Source organism: Dipodomys merriami, unplaced genomic scaffold (genome assembly GCF_024711535.1).
Source record: "Dipodomys merriami isolate MVZ:Mamm:240054 unplaced genomic scaffold, mDipMer1.0.p SCAF_16, whole genome shotgun sequence".
Taxonomy (NCBI): domain Eukaryota; kingdom Metazoa; phylum Chordata; class Mammalia; order Rodentia; family Heteromyidae; genus Dipodomys; species Dipodomys merriami.
Genome location: NW_027202937.1, coordinates 1,445,801 through 1,459,298, shown reverse-complemented (window position 1 = coordinate 1,459,298; position 13,498 = coordinate 1,445,801). Strand labels below are relative to the sequence as shown.

Below are 13,498 nucleotides of genomic sequence, written 5' to 3'. Positions count from 1 at the left end.
ACTTGTTCAGCCAGCACCTTCTCGCTCTTGCTTTCCTTTCTCCCATGGAGGGGAAAAACCAGAAAAATCAAACTACCACAGACCAAAAATGTGCCTGCCTTGTACCTTCAAAAGAGGAACAGGAGCGGATAGTATAGACATCAAATGAAAAGTATCCACGGCCTTTTGTCTCTAAAGGGGCCAAGAAGTCAGACCATGAAAACATTCCCAAGGGATGGGAGACATGACCAGGGGTAGAGTGGGGGGAGGTGCACCTCACAATGCCCCATGGGGCACAGCTGGCTTTGCCCGCTTCCCAGGCAAACACTGAGCGTGTGTACCTCACACCACATAATCAATGACACTTCAACAGCATCTTGGAAACTGATGTTTAGAGACACAGACATGTACGGGGGAAGTCCTATGGTCAAGCCACGGTGCCGTAGCTGGGGATAAAGATGAGTGGTTGTCGGAGTCCTGGACCGGAGAGTGACCCGACTCAGCTAGTGACTTTCACAAGGTCAGAATCTAGGCAGGGGTGGACTGTCATTTGATTGTTTTTAAATGGTGGCCGGGAGGGGAGATGGGGGGCGTGCAGTTTTGACTTGGAGGTCGGGCAGGTGGAGCTCAGGAAGAGGAAATGAGGGCCCCAGATGAGTCAGTGATGTGGTCCCCAAACTGTTCTTGGAGAGAGGCTGGCAGGGTCAGAGAAAGGATGCTGAGGGCAGACCGTGAGGATCTGAGCCTTGGTCCCCCGGCTACCCACACGGCCCTGCTGAGCCTCACTTTCACTGTGTGTCAAAAGCCGGCTCACAGAAGTGCTGAATGTACGGCTTCATTCCAGCGGAAGAGCTCAGCAGCACACTGGTGGCGCACACCTGAAATCGTGAGCTCTGAGGATCAAGGTTTGAAGTCAGCTCAGGAAGGAAAGTCTGTGAGACTCTTGTTTCCAAGGAGCCAGCAAAAAGCTGGACTAGCGGCTATGCTCAAGCAGTAGAGCACCTGCCTTGAGTGGAAAAAGTAATACTAAGCACTGAGGCTCTAAGGTCAAGCGCCAGTGCTAGCACAAAAAAACTAAACAAACAAATAAAGGAGGAAGCGCTCCCGTCAGCTCCCTTCCCCCTGACCCCACCCTTGTCTAGAGAACTGGACTCACAGCCTCTAAGCTCATCTTCTCCATGACGGCTCCCTTTCTCCTTGCCTGAATTCCCTTCCAGTCCTCCCATGACCCAGCATGCAGTGAGAACAATACTTAGAAGGCAGACAAGAGTTAAGTGTCATTGTCCCTAACAGGTTGGTTCTAGGAGCCCAGAAGATAGCAAAGTCGGTGGATTCCCAAGTTCCTTATAAGAAATGGTACAATATTTCCATATGACCTATATACATCCCCCTTTCTATACTTTAAATCATCTGGCTCACATATAATACCTAATACACTACACATAAATACTACTATAAATAATAACTATAGAGTAATATACTATATATAATGATATACTACATGCACAATTATATAACATATAATATAGTAATATAATATATAATAACTATGCTATAAATAACTATACTAATAACACCAATGACAACTATACTGCATTGTTTAAAGCTAAGGGAAAAAGTCTGTGCATGTTCAGTACAGAGGCAAAATTTTTCCCCCAGATGTTTTTTAATCCTGAGGATAGGTGTGAGTGAAAACATGTTCCACGTGTAAGTGCTGGTTCTCAGGACTGCTTTCTACAGGTTGGGTTGGACGAATCTTGCCTGAAGAAAGAGCCAACTGTTCGAACGAGCTCCTGAGCAGGTGCATGGCGCTCAGTGCTCTGCCTGCACCGGTGGCGGGGCACGATCGGCTTTCTGGTGTGGAAAAGGGCTCTGCCAGCCTGGCTGTGCCTTTCCTCCCCAGAGGAGCCGTCCCTCCCTCCACAGTCCCCGGCTCATGAAGAGAACATTCCGTGCTCACCACATCATGTACCGTGAAAACAAAGCAAAGAAAGACGGGACCCACCGTGCAGCCTGGGCTACAGTGCAGAATGAACTGCTGATGGACGGCTGTGGGCCGGACCCAGCCACAGCCAGGGCCCGCAGGGCTGCTCTCTCCCACGCTCAGACCCGCAGCCACGCTGCCCAGCTTGGCCCTGGACCCCCTCCCGCTCACTCCTTCACCCACAGAGAGCTCTCTCGACTCACGCCCTCACTCCGTTTGTTCACACTTTGGCTCAAATACAGCTTTCTAGCAAGGCCTTTGCTGACCACCATATGCCAGACTCAGCAATCCTGATACCCTCACTCATTTCATTAGATGATGATGATGTTGATCATGATGATGATGATGATGTCGGTACAGGGGTGTGAATTGAAGGCCTCCAGCTTGCTAGGCAGATGCTCTACCACTTGAGTTCTTCACTCCCCACCTCAGTTGTTCTGAGTTTCGTTTGCTTTTCAGAGTCTCTTGCTACCTAGTCAGCCTCAAGCCGTGATCCTCCTGCCTTTGGCTGTGGAGCAGTTTTGGAATTGCAGGCACGTACCGCTCTGTCCCTTGGCTGTGTCCCAATGTCATGCATTACCTCCCAACTCTACCGTGTGCTTTTGCATTTGAGGCTGTCTCCAGTTGCATTTTTTTTCTCTCACGAGAATGTAAGCTCTCTGGAGGACCAACTCCCCTCAGAACAACAGTGTGCCAAAGAGCAGTGCGATTATTACAATAGTACACAGCCCAGAACTTCATATGTGTAAAAAATTACATTAAGATTCAGCTTGGAAAACACCCCATCTCTCCATCTTGGCAGGATAAAATCGGTTTTGGGGGAAATTTTTGTTGTTTGCTTGATTAGTTTTGGGTGTTTGTTTGTTTGGTTAATTTGATTTCCCAGCCACTCCCTATAATCAGATGTTGGTGAGTTTTTTTCTCAGTGTAGCCCACAAGTGGCTCTCTTTTTATTATTTCTATCCTGATGCCAGAAAAACTCTCAGCACTGACCTGTTCTTACACAGGGAAGGAACAGATAAATATTGAGCAGTTTTTATAAATGGTCTTATTCTTATTTGTTGTTGCTTGTTGTTGTTGTTGTTTTGGTGCTTGAATTCAGGGCCTAGGCACTGTCCCTGAGCCTCTTTTGCTCAAGGCTAGCACTTCTATTGCTTGAACCAGAACTCCACTTCTGGCTTTTGGGGGGCAGTTAGTTGGAGATAAGAGTCTCACAGACTGGCCTGCCCTGGCTGGCTTCAATCCATGATCCTCAGATCTCCACCTTCTGAGTCAGAAGTAGGATTACAGGCGTGAGCCACTGAGGCCCAACTCATTAAGTCTTGTTCTTGGCAGAGTCTCTACGAATGGAATCGGTAGCATCTGTGCCAAACTGCTACCTCCCAGGCCTTATCTGCAGTCTTGTTAGCACACCGGTTCTGCCTACGGATGGGTTTACCATATGTCCAACTATTATTGCCATGAAAGATGCCACGTGTCACCTCTGAAGTCATCAAGGCAGAGCGGACAACTCCTGATCTACCACTTCTTCTCCAGGGTGACCCCAGATTCTGCCAGGAGTCTTGGACAGACACCCAGTAGAACTCTTCTTTGGACTCTGCTGTCTTCTTTTCCCTGCCCCTTTCACAGAGGTGGCGGCGGCAGATCTCTCTCCACCCTCTTTGGCATTTTTCTCTAGGCAAGCTGCCTGCAGGCCTAGCCTCGGTTCTCTGAGGTGACACTGCAAACTGTTGCTGATACACAGGGCACGGAATAGGCCGCCCAAGTGTGTCCCGACCGTGGTGCGCATGTCAGAGTTACCAGCTGACCAAAACGTGTCCTTGACTTCCCTTCCTCCCATTCCCCCATCCCCACCCCAACCCCAGTCTCCCCACAGAGGGAAGGGTGTATGAGGGCTTCCACCTTCCTGGGAGGGAATCTGCGCAGAAGGGAGCTGAGCTGTTGCTAACGGCCGCTCCTGCCCTTTGAAATCACCTCGTGTGCTTTGTAGACTTTCTAGATGTTTTCCACCCTCCACGCTCCAGCAGCCAATCCCAGCACAATGAGCGGGACTAGGTGTCCAAGTTCAAGAACTTCCCTGATTACATTGTTCTTCTGTTTATCAGGACCACAAAGCTATTGGGGGGGAGCCTGAATCCTAGTACACAAAACACAGCCACGTATCAACAATTACATGATTATTCCACACCCACACCCACACCCCTCCGGCTTGCCTCCTCTGGCCTGGCTACTAAGAGAAGACACAAACACACAGAGAGACACAAATATGCACCTGCTCCACACACACTCACACTTTTCATCAGTGCAAATGAGAGTGAAGGAGGTAGCAGCTGCACCATAATCCTGGACCATGAAAATACCCTCCATAGTTGATACTAGACCAGGTCTCTTATTCACTCCTTCCTTGTGTTTAATCTAGTGTTTTCTTGTTTTCCTTAAATGATGTTCCCTCCCTCCCTCCCTCCCTCCCTCTTTCCTTTCTTCCTTCCTTCTCTTTCTCTTTCTCTTTAATGGAACTCAGACCCTTACACATTCTAGGCAAATGCTCTGGTTTTAGAAACTTTAGAACTTAGACCAATGAAAGTAAGGATTTTATTTCCAACACTGTTAAGCATGAAGGATTGACCCCAGCCTGTTATCCCAGGTGCATGCAGACACCAGGCAGGACCCGGGGTATGCATGGGCGTGTGATCTGACCTCAGCCTGGCTGTCAACATTCACTGTGGCCTAGCCTGTGAGGCTCTGTGGCTGAGCTGTGAGGACACAGAAGAGTTAAGAGTTGGAGGACCGAGAACTGGACCCTGTGAAGGTCTAGCCAGCTAGGCAAGGCAGACGTGGAGCGCGCTGTTGGAACGTTTCAAAAGCTGGAGACCTCGGATAAGGGAATATTACCCTATTCTCTGCCTGCAACTGCATCAACCCCCATACCAAACTCATGTGACCCTTGTCTCCTTGCTCAGACCCTATAAAAACCTGGACTCCAACCCCACCCCCGGCACAGTCTCCAAGCCCACGGCAAAGCTGTGTCCCTCTTTGTTCCTCAATAAACCGTCCTAGCCTGTTAAAGATCCAGTCTGGCCTGTTTCCTACCCTTCTCCTCCATGTTCCTAACAAGCGTCGCCGCCATAGGCTGATAACTTTTTATAGAGGGAGTGGAACAGGAGTTTAGACTCATGGCTTCATGTTTGCTAGAAGACCCGTGTTCGCCCTCTCAGCCACACAGCATTGATGACAGGCATGTGCCATCAAGCCCAACTTTCTCTGTTGAGATGGAGTCTCAAGAACTTTTTTTTGACCTGCTCAATTGATTATTTCTATCTCTATCTCTCTAGTAGCTAGGATTCCAGGCATGAGCCTCCCAGCCTGTTGGTAACTGTTTTCAGTAAAGACTTGCCACTACCAAGAAACAAATGGAGAAAGAACCCAGAGAACAGCAAGACCGCACAAATCCTCATGTCCAGTGGGCATTACCCATCTCCTGGGGGTACGGGATAGGGGGGCTATCATTGACACCCCCCATGTCCCCCTACTCCTGATGAACTCCATCTATGGAGCGCTATGGAGAGGAAGGAAGAAACGCAGGGTTCTCTTTCACGACAGCTCCAAGCCCCATGCCCTTGGGCCCCCTAAAAAAATAAGTGTGGTGTGTGCAGCTGACCTGGGGTCAGAAAGGAAACGAGCTTCGCTCTGCTGGAGTCGGACGCAGGAAGCAGGAAGCGTGTGTGTGGGTCAGGGGTACAGCCGCCCTCCGGGACGGGCTGTCCTGTTACCTCCTGACCCTCTCCCTAATCAAGAACGCGGGATGCACAGCTCCCGCTGCGAAGGCAGAGGCTCAGGCAGCCATCCCCACACCGCCTCAAATGGAGAGTTGACCTTGTACAAGAGGAGCTCCAATGAGTGTAGCACCTGTACCTGCCAGAGCATTAGGCTGCAGACCTTCACAGTGGATGTGCAGTGCTGGAATCCTCGCTCAGAGTCTGTCTGCCCTTAGCCAAATGCAGCAGCTCCTGCAGCAAGATTGGGACATCTAAAGGCAAATGTCCAAGCAACTCGATACAATGTGTGGTTGAGATGCCAAGCATCTTCTCAGGCTTTTCTCCAGATCTGGGCCCTGCTACCCAAGATCGACTTCTGAGACAGCAACACAGACTCTGAGATGATGAGCGATTCAATCCCTGTCTCCTCCAAGGGGGCCGACTGGCCTGCGTTTACCCCCCACCCCAGGTCCACCTCCACCCTCCACTGCCCTGGAGGCCAACCCAACACTCACACACAGCACCCCGGTCTCTGGAAGAGCTGCAGGGTGGAGGCAAGAGGAGCCCTTCCACCAGCTGTAGTTTACAACCTCGCATCTGCAGGAGACCCCGGCTCAGTCCCAGGTCTCGCCAGGCTCCTCTGACAACATCCCCCCCCGGCCCCCCTCCACACATCTCACTGTCCCTTTCTGCTTAAGGAGAGGAGAGCTACCTGACATTTGCTGAATGTCTCAGCTCTTCACTTGTTAACCTTTGAGGGTGGCATTTCTTCCCTGGCATTGGTTGCCAGGGTAATATAAGCAATAAGGAAAGAAATAAGTTCTGTTGAGCAAAAGCACTATGGAGAAATATAAAGTAGGATAAGGACCATAGCTGTGTGTGTATGTGTGTGTGTGTGTGTGTGCGTGTGTGTGCGTGTGTGTACGCACGTGCATGTGTGTGTGTGTGTGTGTGTGTGTGTGTGTGTGTGTGTGTGTGTTGGAGGTTGGCACGAAGCCTTTTTTTCCAGGTTCTTGAAAAATCTCCCTTCCCACCTCAACCCCATCCCTAGCCAGCCACACGTTCTCAGATCTCCTGCCAATGGGTTTTTCTTATCTGTTAAGCCAAGAAGTTCAGGGCACTGAAGCACTAACATGCCCCTTGGAGTCCCAGGCACCATGTCTGCCAGTGGTGGTTCCAAGCAATATCAGGAGTACCAATAACCAGGCATGATTCTGATCACGAGTGGCTTGTGAGCAAACTTGGCTTGTGTGTTTGAGCAACACATACCCTCTTTAACCCTAGAAAGCCTACCAAACAAGGTCTCCTAGTGACCCATCCTCTCTTTTCTCTTCCTCTCGCTGGCCCAAGATCTGTCACTCGCCAGGTTATAAGCAGCAGATCACAGCCCAGCATGGCTACTCCTTGTACCTTCCTGCTGCCCCTTGATAAACACTTCTAGCTGCACAAGTTACATTGGTCTTCTGTTTTCTTCTCTGTCTAGGGAGGTAATGAGAAGAAGAAACTCTGGATCTGCTGTCCAAAAGGAAATCAAGGCTGTGGTTGATGAGGGCCCCGGGCTGGGGAACGTCTCTCAGCCATTGGTGGAATCTCAAAGCCACCTCCTCTTCTCATCTCAGGAAGGTACGGCTCAGTGGGTGAGGATCAGCATGGGGGACCAAGTGGCAGTAGATTCTCACAGGTAGGCTTTTGAAGAAACCCTGTGAGTCTCCACTGATCAGTATTTCTGGGCTCTGCAAATCTTTATCATTACTTCAAGCTCTCTGGGTGACTCCTGTGTAAACTACACACTAAAGCCACAATACATTGTTCTAGAGGTATAATCTCTTGTAAGATATATCACAGGGGGTAGACGGCTCACCTACCCCTCCAAACTTGCTTTATTTTCCCATTGTTTCCATTTTCTTGACTATACCCAAACGAAAGTCCTGGGAAACTCACCTCACCCTCCTTGAATGCTACCTGCTGCAGAAAGACTCTTGTTTTAGCAAGGTCCATGCACTGACCAGTCTCAGAATATAAGTGGAAAGGGGTCAGAACCCTGGTGGGCTCAAGGGGTATGGAGGGAAGTGGGAGGAGGGTAGGGACTTGTGGAGTCATACAACAAACAAATACACAACTCACGGGGTATTCGGTGGACTTCAGGTAAAACCTCGACGTGCAAATTGAACAGATAGGGTGGGAGAGCAAGTTAATAAAAAGTTGATTGTGTCACAGGCTTAATGAAAGTAGTTTTCCATTTATTTCCTTTGAATACAATCGGGGTCTAAATAATAATTCGGACTATTTTTAGTAACTTTCCTTTGAACTTATTGTTTCAAAACTCAAAAGTGACTTTTAGTACGGGTCGAATTTTGTTTGTGAGGATGTGGATGGGGCAGCTCCATTTAATGGGTTTCACTGATGAACTCGCGTGAAAAGTTATGCAGTACTAAATAATCTTCAAAACTAGATTTAGCCCCACCCTTCTATATGAAGTATAGAAGAAATATGAGATAGAATCCACTTGGATGGACAAGAAACTTGGCGACATGTCTATCTACATTTTAATACGATAGCTTAGACTCCTAAGTTAATTTAACAGACTTTCATAGGACATTGGTTTTTTATGATTTGTTGGGGTTTTTGTTTTGTGTTTTGGTCCTCACACTGAATCCTTACTCATTTGGGTGAAAAGTTGTTAATGCAGTCATTTGGTATTTTTCATAGCCATCTTCTCTTAAATCTGGAATGTGAGAAATTTGACTAATGATCATGACATTAAAGAAGGCAGCTACTCTTTGGACTTTGGTTTTTAATCATACTTATTTTATTGATAAACCAAGGGGAAAATTAACACACAAGTTCTCTTCCTCCTCCTCATCTTCTAAGTCCTGTCTTGGAGGTGACTGTAGGTTTCCTAGCCTCTTCCTGACTTATCTATCAAGAAGGAAATAGTCCTCAGGATATTTTGGTCTTTGCCTGCTGACCACCCAAAGAGGCACAGGTCTCCTGTTTACGCATTCACAGCCCATTCTACAAATTCAGATGGAAAGTGTTCTAGAATGTAGAAAAACTTGCTCAAAAAGCCACAGCTCCAAAAGCCCTTCACAGGGGCAGAGTCTTACTGGAGTGTTTGCTCTGGGTCACAAGTAACTTCCTGCTTTACAAACAGAAGTTTCAAATGACCTGTTTTTAAAATCCCCAAGAACCCTACATTTGACCAGATTTCAACCTCTTACAGACCAACATGAACAAGAAAAAAATCAGATATATTTGGGCTGCATTATCTTTAACTCCAGAAATAGTTAAAAGTAGAAGCCGCATTGATAATATGAAAGACAAGAAGTTTTGTAATTCTTCCTCCCCGGATATTTCAAATTTCATTGTGTCCCCATAATCATCAAATAATCTCGGCTAAGTTCCCTCTCAGAGATGCTTGCTCAGGAAACAGGGCAGCAGTTTTAGTGTGGCGCCTCAGTACCCCACGAAAGATGTGAATGCTAGACCTGGAACATGTACATATATGTAAACACACACACACACACACACACAACATATATATGCATGGTGAATCTGACTAAAGTATGGTATATGCATGTATATGGAACAATTAGAAGGCCCTTTAACAAAAATAAAATGACAGGAAGTTGTAAGTAGTTCGGGGGAGCAGATGAAAAGAGCTGAGGAAAGGTGAATATAATCAAAATGCTTTCTGTAAAGCATGGAACAAGGGACTTTGCCAAGTCAGGTGTGGGAAAGAAGAGGAAGAGAATGGCAGAGGAGGTGACTCTGGCCAAGATGCACTGTATACACAGATGGACATGTGGACATAAGTCTACACAAAGCATTGATGCTAAAAGAAAAATGCAAACCCTAGAGTCCAACCCCAGACCTCCAGAATACAGAGCCTACAACGGGACTTGGTGGCTGCCCCGGTAGCCATTTATCCACCATTGAGATACAACAGAGGTAGCTTTGGCCATTGTATTGCTCATTCGGATAAAATGCCCATGTCTGGTCCCCCTGGCTGAGGCCAAGCAACCAGAACCTCTGGGTACACTGAGCACAACACTGGCAGGTAACGGAGCCATTGCCTCTTCCCTACCTTACCACTGACCCCCAATCTACCATCATCACAACATCAGCTCTGCCTCTTCCTACTCCATCCATCCCCCAGCCTTATGATGACACCATTGATAAGTTAACAAATACTGTCCACACCGAAGGTCATAATCTTGAAGCAAATCCATCCCAATAAATAAATCACATCTATGGTCCTGAAAATTACCATGCATAAAATTATTGACTTCAGATGGTTTTCATGTAAAACAACAACAACCACCACTTCTGTGGAGTTAGTCATTTATATCAGATCTGAAACTGTCACACCATATCATGGTCAAAGTAAGGAGAATTTACAGAATGCATGCGGGGTTACAGGGTGTTTGGCCATTACTACATTTTATCAGAAGAAACCAAGTTTGTTCTCTACTCACATGTTGGATTCTTTTAGCAGTTTATCTAGAAATTTATATCTCGAAATCATGTCATTTACCAATAAATATTTGCAAATGACACATTCACTCACCAGATAGTTTTGAGCACTTATTTGAGTCAAATACTTTACACACACACACACACACACACACACACACACACACACACACACAAGCTGAGGATTAAACCCAGAGCCTTGCCCATACTAAGGCCCTGTATCTTACTCCTATCCCAAGAGTGCTTTTAAGAAATGAATCATCCATGGATTTCACCAGACTTACGAAGTTTATTGTTGGTAGAGGTGCTTGTGTTATTGTTATTATCAACTGCAGTTTCTCGTGGAGAAATGACTTGGTCATAGGGCTACATTGAGTGTTTTCTATAAATATTTCTTATCCATGATGTCATTTAATTTCTCACAGTACTCTATAAACTGTCAACTATTCTAAAATGGCTAACAGTTCCCATTTTAGAGGGAACAGTTAGGAAAAAGTTAGATAACTTGCTGAGCCTCATTAAAAAACATTAGATTAAAATTCAGTAGTGATACTCACTAGATACTATGTTGGAAATGAACTCTCTCTTTCTCTCTCTACATATATATATACATATATAAAGGAAAAACATATATAAGGAAAAAACTGGGGGAAAATGAGAGAGGGGAGTGACATTGTTCAAAAAATATACTCATTACCTGACTGATATAACTGTCACCCCTCTGTACATCACTCTTAAAATAAGAAAAAAATGAAAAATTTTAAATTTCATTCCTGTATCTAAAAGCTACTATATTTTCAAAACAAAAACCCCTATAGATTAAAAGCTAAATTGAAGAATTTGAGACAGAATCTGAACCTCAGCCCCAGTCCTTGCTTCTTTCCTATCCTGTGCTCCAAGACCCAATGTGGTTGAGACACACCATCTTATAAAGAATGGGATAAGTTCTATCATCTTCTCTTCCATAACACATGTCCAAGCAACAGGTAACAGCTTCATCAGGAAGAACATCTTGGCAAAAATGAATCTGGAAGGTGAAACCACTAGCTTGCTCAGTTTGGTGGTTCATGTCTGTCATCCTTACTACTCAGGAGGCTGAGATCTGAGGATTATGATTTAAAGCCAGCCTGGACTGTGAGACTCCTATCTCTAATTAGCAAAAAAGTTGGAGATGTGGTTCAAGGCATAGAGTGCCAGCCTTGATATTAAAAAGCCAAAAAGGAACATCAGGCTGAGTTCAAACCCTAGCACCAGCACACACACACACACACACACACACACACACACACACACACACACACACACACACACACACACACACACACACACACACACACACACACACACACACACACACACACACACACACACACACACACACACACACACACACACACACACACACACACACACACACACACACACACACACACACCAATAACTCTCCCTGAGCAATGCTGACAGAGCTCTTGTACCACCACTTTCCTAGGTTACGTGATGGTTATCTGGCTTCGCTTGACTTGGCTGAGGGTTAGGGAGAGTAGACTGTCTAGTGTAGACTGTCTAGTGTTGACTGTCTAGTGTGGCACTCTTTCTTGTCCTCCTCTCACTCCTCCCCTCCGCCCCTGTCCTTGTCCAGTAAGCCCAGACCCCAGGGATCAGTGTCCAGGCAGCACTTCAACACATTCATTCTCTTCTGGTCCCAGGGCCACATTTGGAGATAACCTCAGTTTACATTTCTGATATCTCCCTTATCATTGATACTCTCAGATTAATACTTTACAAAAACCCATGATCGGGAATGATGAAGAGATTAGGTTTTGTAGAACAAATAGCAGAACACATACTTTCCCCCAGAAGCCAACAGAGGGCCCACTCTGCAGAGTTTGGGGGGATCCACTGGCCCTGCCCTTTCAGTGTCCACCTTGCCCTTCAAACTCCTGTGAGAGGAGGTGGGAAGAGGAGACTCTCAGCAAGATTCTCCTGCAGACGACTGGGCAGATCACTTCGTGCTCTTGGAAAGGTGAGCCGACCAGTTCTGAGGTACAGCTGCGAGAATCTATGTACCCTCACTCTGGGAACACGCGTCTTGTACGTGACTGCCTGCGTCCTCACCAGCGCGCGTGTGCACACAAGGACATGGCACGCGTGGTCAGGTGCGTGCATGTCAGCGAGACTCCCATGCAGCTGAAATCCCCACAGCTCTCTTGCTTCCTAGATGGCTGGCAGGGTGATTCTTCTCTTCAATGTGGAGCCAGAGGAGCCGCGGAAGGTAAAGGGTTAACAAGGATCTCTAGTAACACCTCAACTCCTTCTTTAAGAAATAACAAAGAGAGGAAGCTCAGCTCTGGTGGAGGAAATTCTCAGGCCTCCCTCTGCACATTCACAAGCGGCCCTGAGAACCCCTGAGGGGTGTCTGACCATAAACATGCGCAAGCAAAACAATCTATAAAGGCATTTCTGCTAACATTCTCGCATTGTCACCAAACAGCTAGGAAATGGTTTCCTCTATCTGGGGACTGAGAGAGGCCTGGACTGTCACCTGTTGGCAAACCAAGGCTGTCAGCCCACATGGGGCAGGCGATTGTACGTGCAGCCTTCTCTCGCTCCTTGGGCCTTTGTTTGTGCAGGGTCTAAGTGAAAGCCTTGCTGGAATTCAGCCCACAGACCCAACACAGGGCAGGCAAGGTGCAAGACTTGAGACTCACCTCCCAGGAGATCCTCAAACACAACCCTGAGGCTTGCAACTTCAGTTAGTAATCCAGTGTTCTTCCCAGGACTTGGGAGAGCTCCACAAGGGCCAGCAATCTCTTCTCATATGTGCCAGCTGAGTGACAGCCTGGGCTGTTTTCCCTGCAGTAGCATGAAAGGAGCCCGGGAGCTTACTGGTAATCACTTTAAGGAGAATTTCTCAGAAGGAAGTTCAAGTACATGAGAATGAAATTGCCAAGCTTAGGCAAACGTCTGGTCCAATCATTTGTTAAGAGTTTACGTTATTTATTCCTCAATGAGCAAGCGGTTTGGCCTGCGATATCCATTTCCTTTTTGTGGGTGAATCAATGAAAGAAAAGTAAGAGGAAAATAAGAAGGAAGGTACATGAAATAAAGTAAGAAGGAAGCTCCAGGTAATGAAGGAAATCCAATGCCTACTCGTGTGTGCGTGCGTGTGTGTGTGTGTGTGCGTGTGTGTGTGTGTGTGTGTGTGTGTGTGTGTGTGTGTGTGTGTGTGTGTGTGTTGGGCCTATTCATATATACTATGGTTTTATCTTTATTAAACTATGACCCAAACATCCAAGTAAAATTG

At 46.8% G+C, this 13,498-nt stretch overlaps 1 protein-coding gene across 4 annotated transcripts in view; it reads right to left on the bottom strand.

The window, feature by feature from the left end:
- Adgrf5 (adhesion G protein-coupled receptor F5) overlaps positions 1-13,498 on the bottom strand; it is a 73,079-nt gene that overhangs the window by 53,869 nt on the left and 5,712 nt on the right. The window lies entirely within an intron of this gene.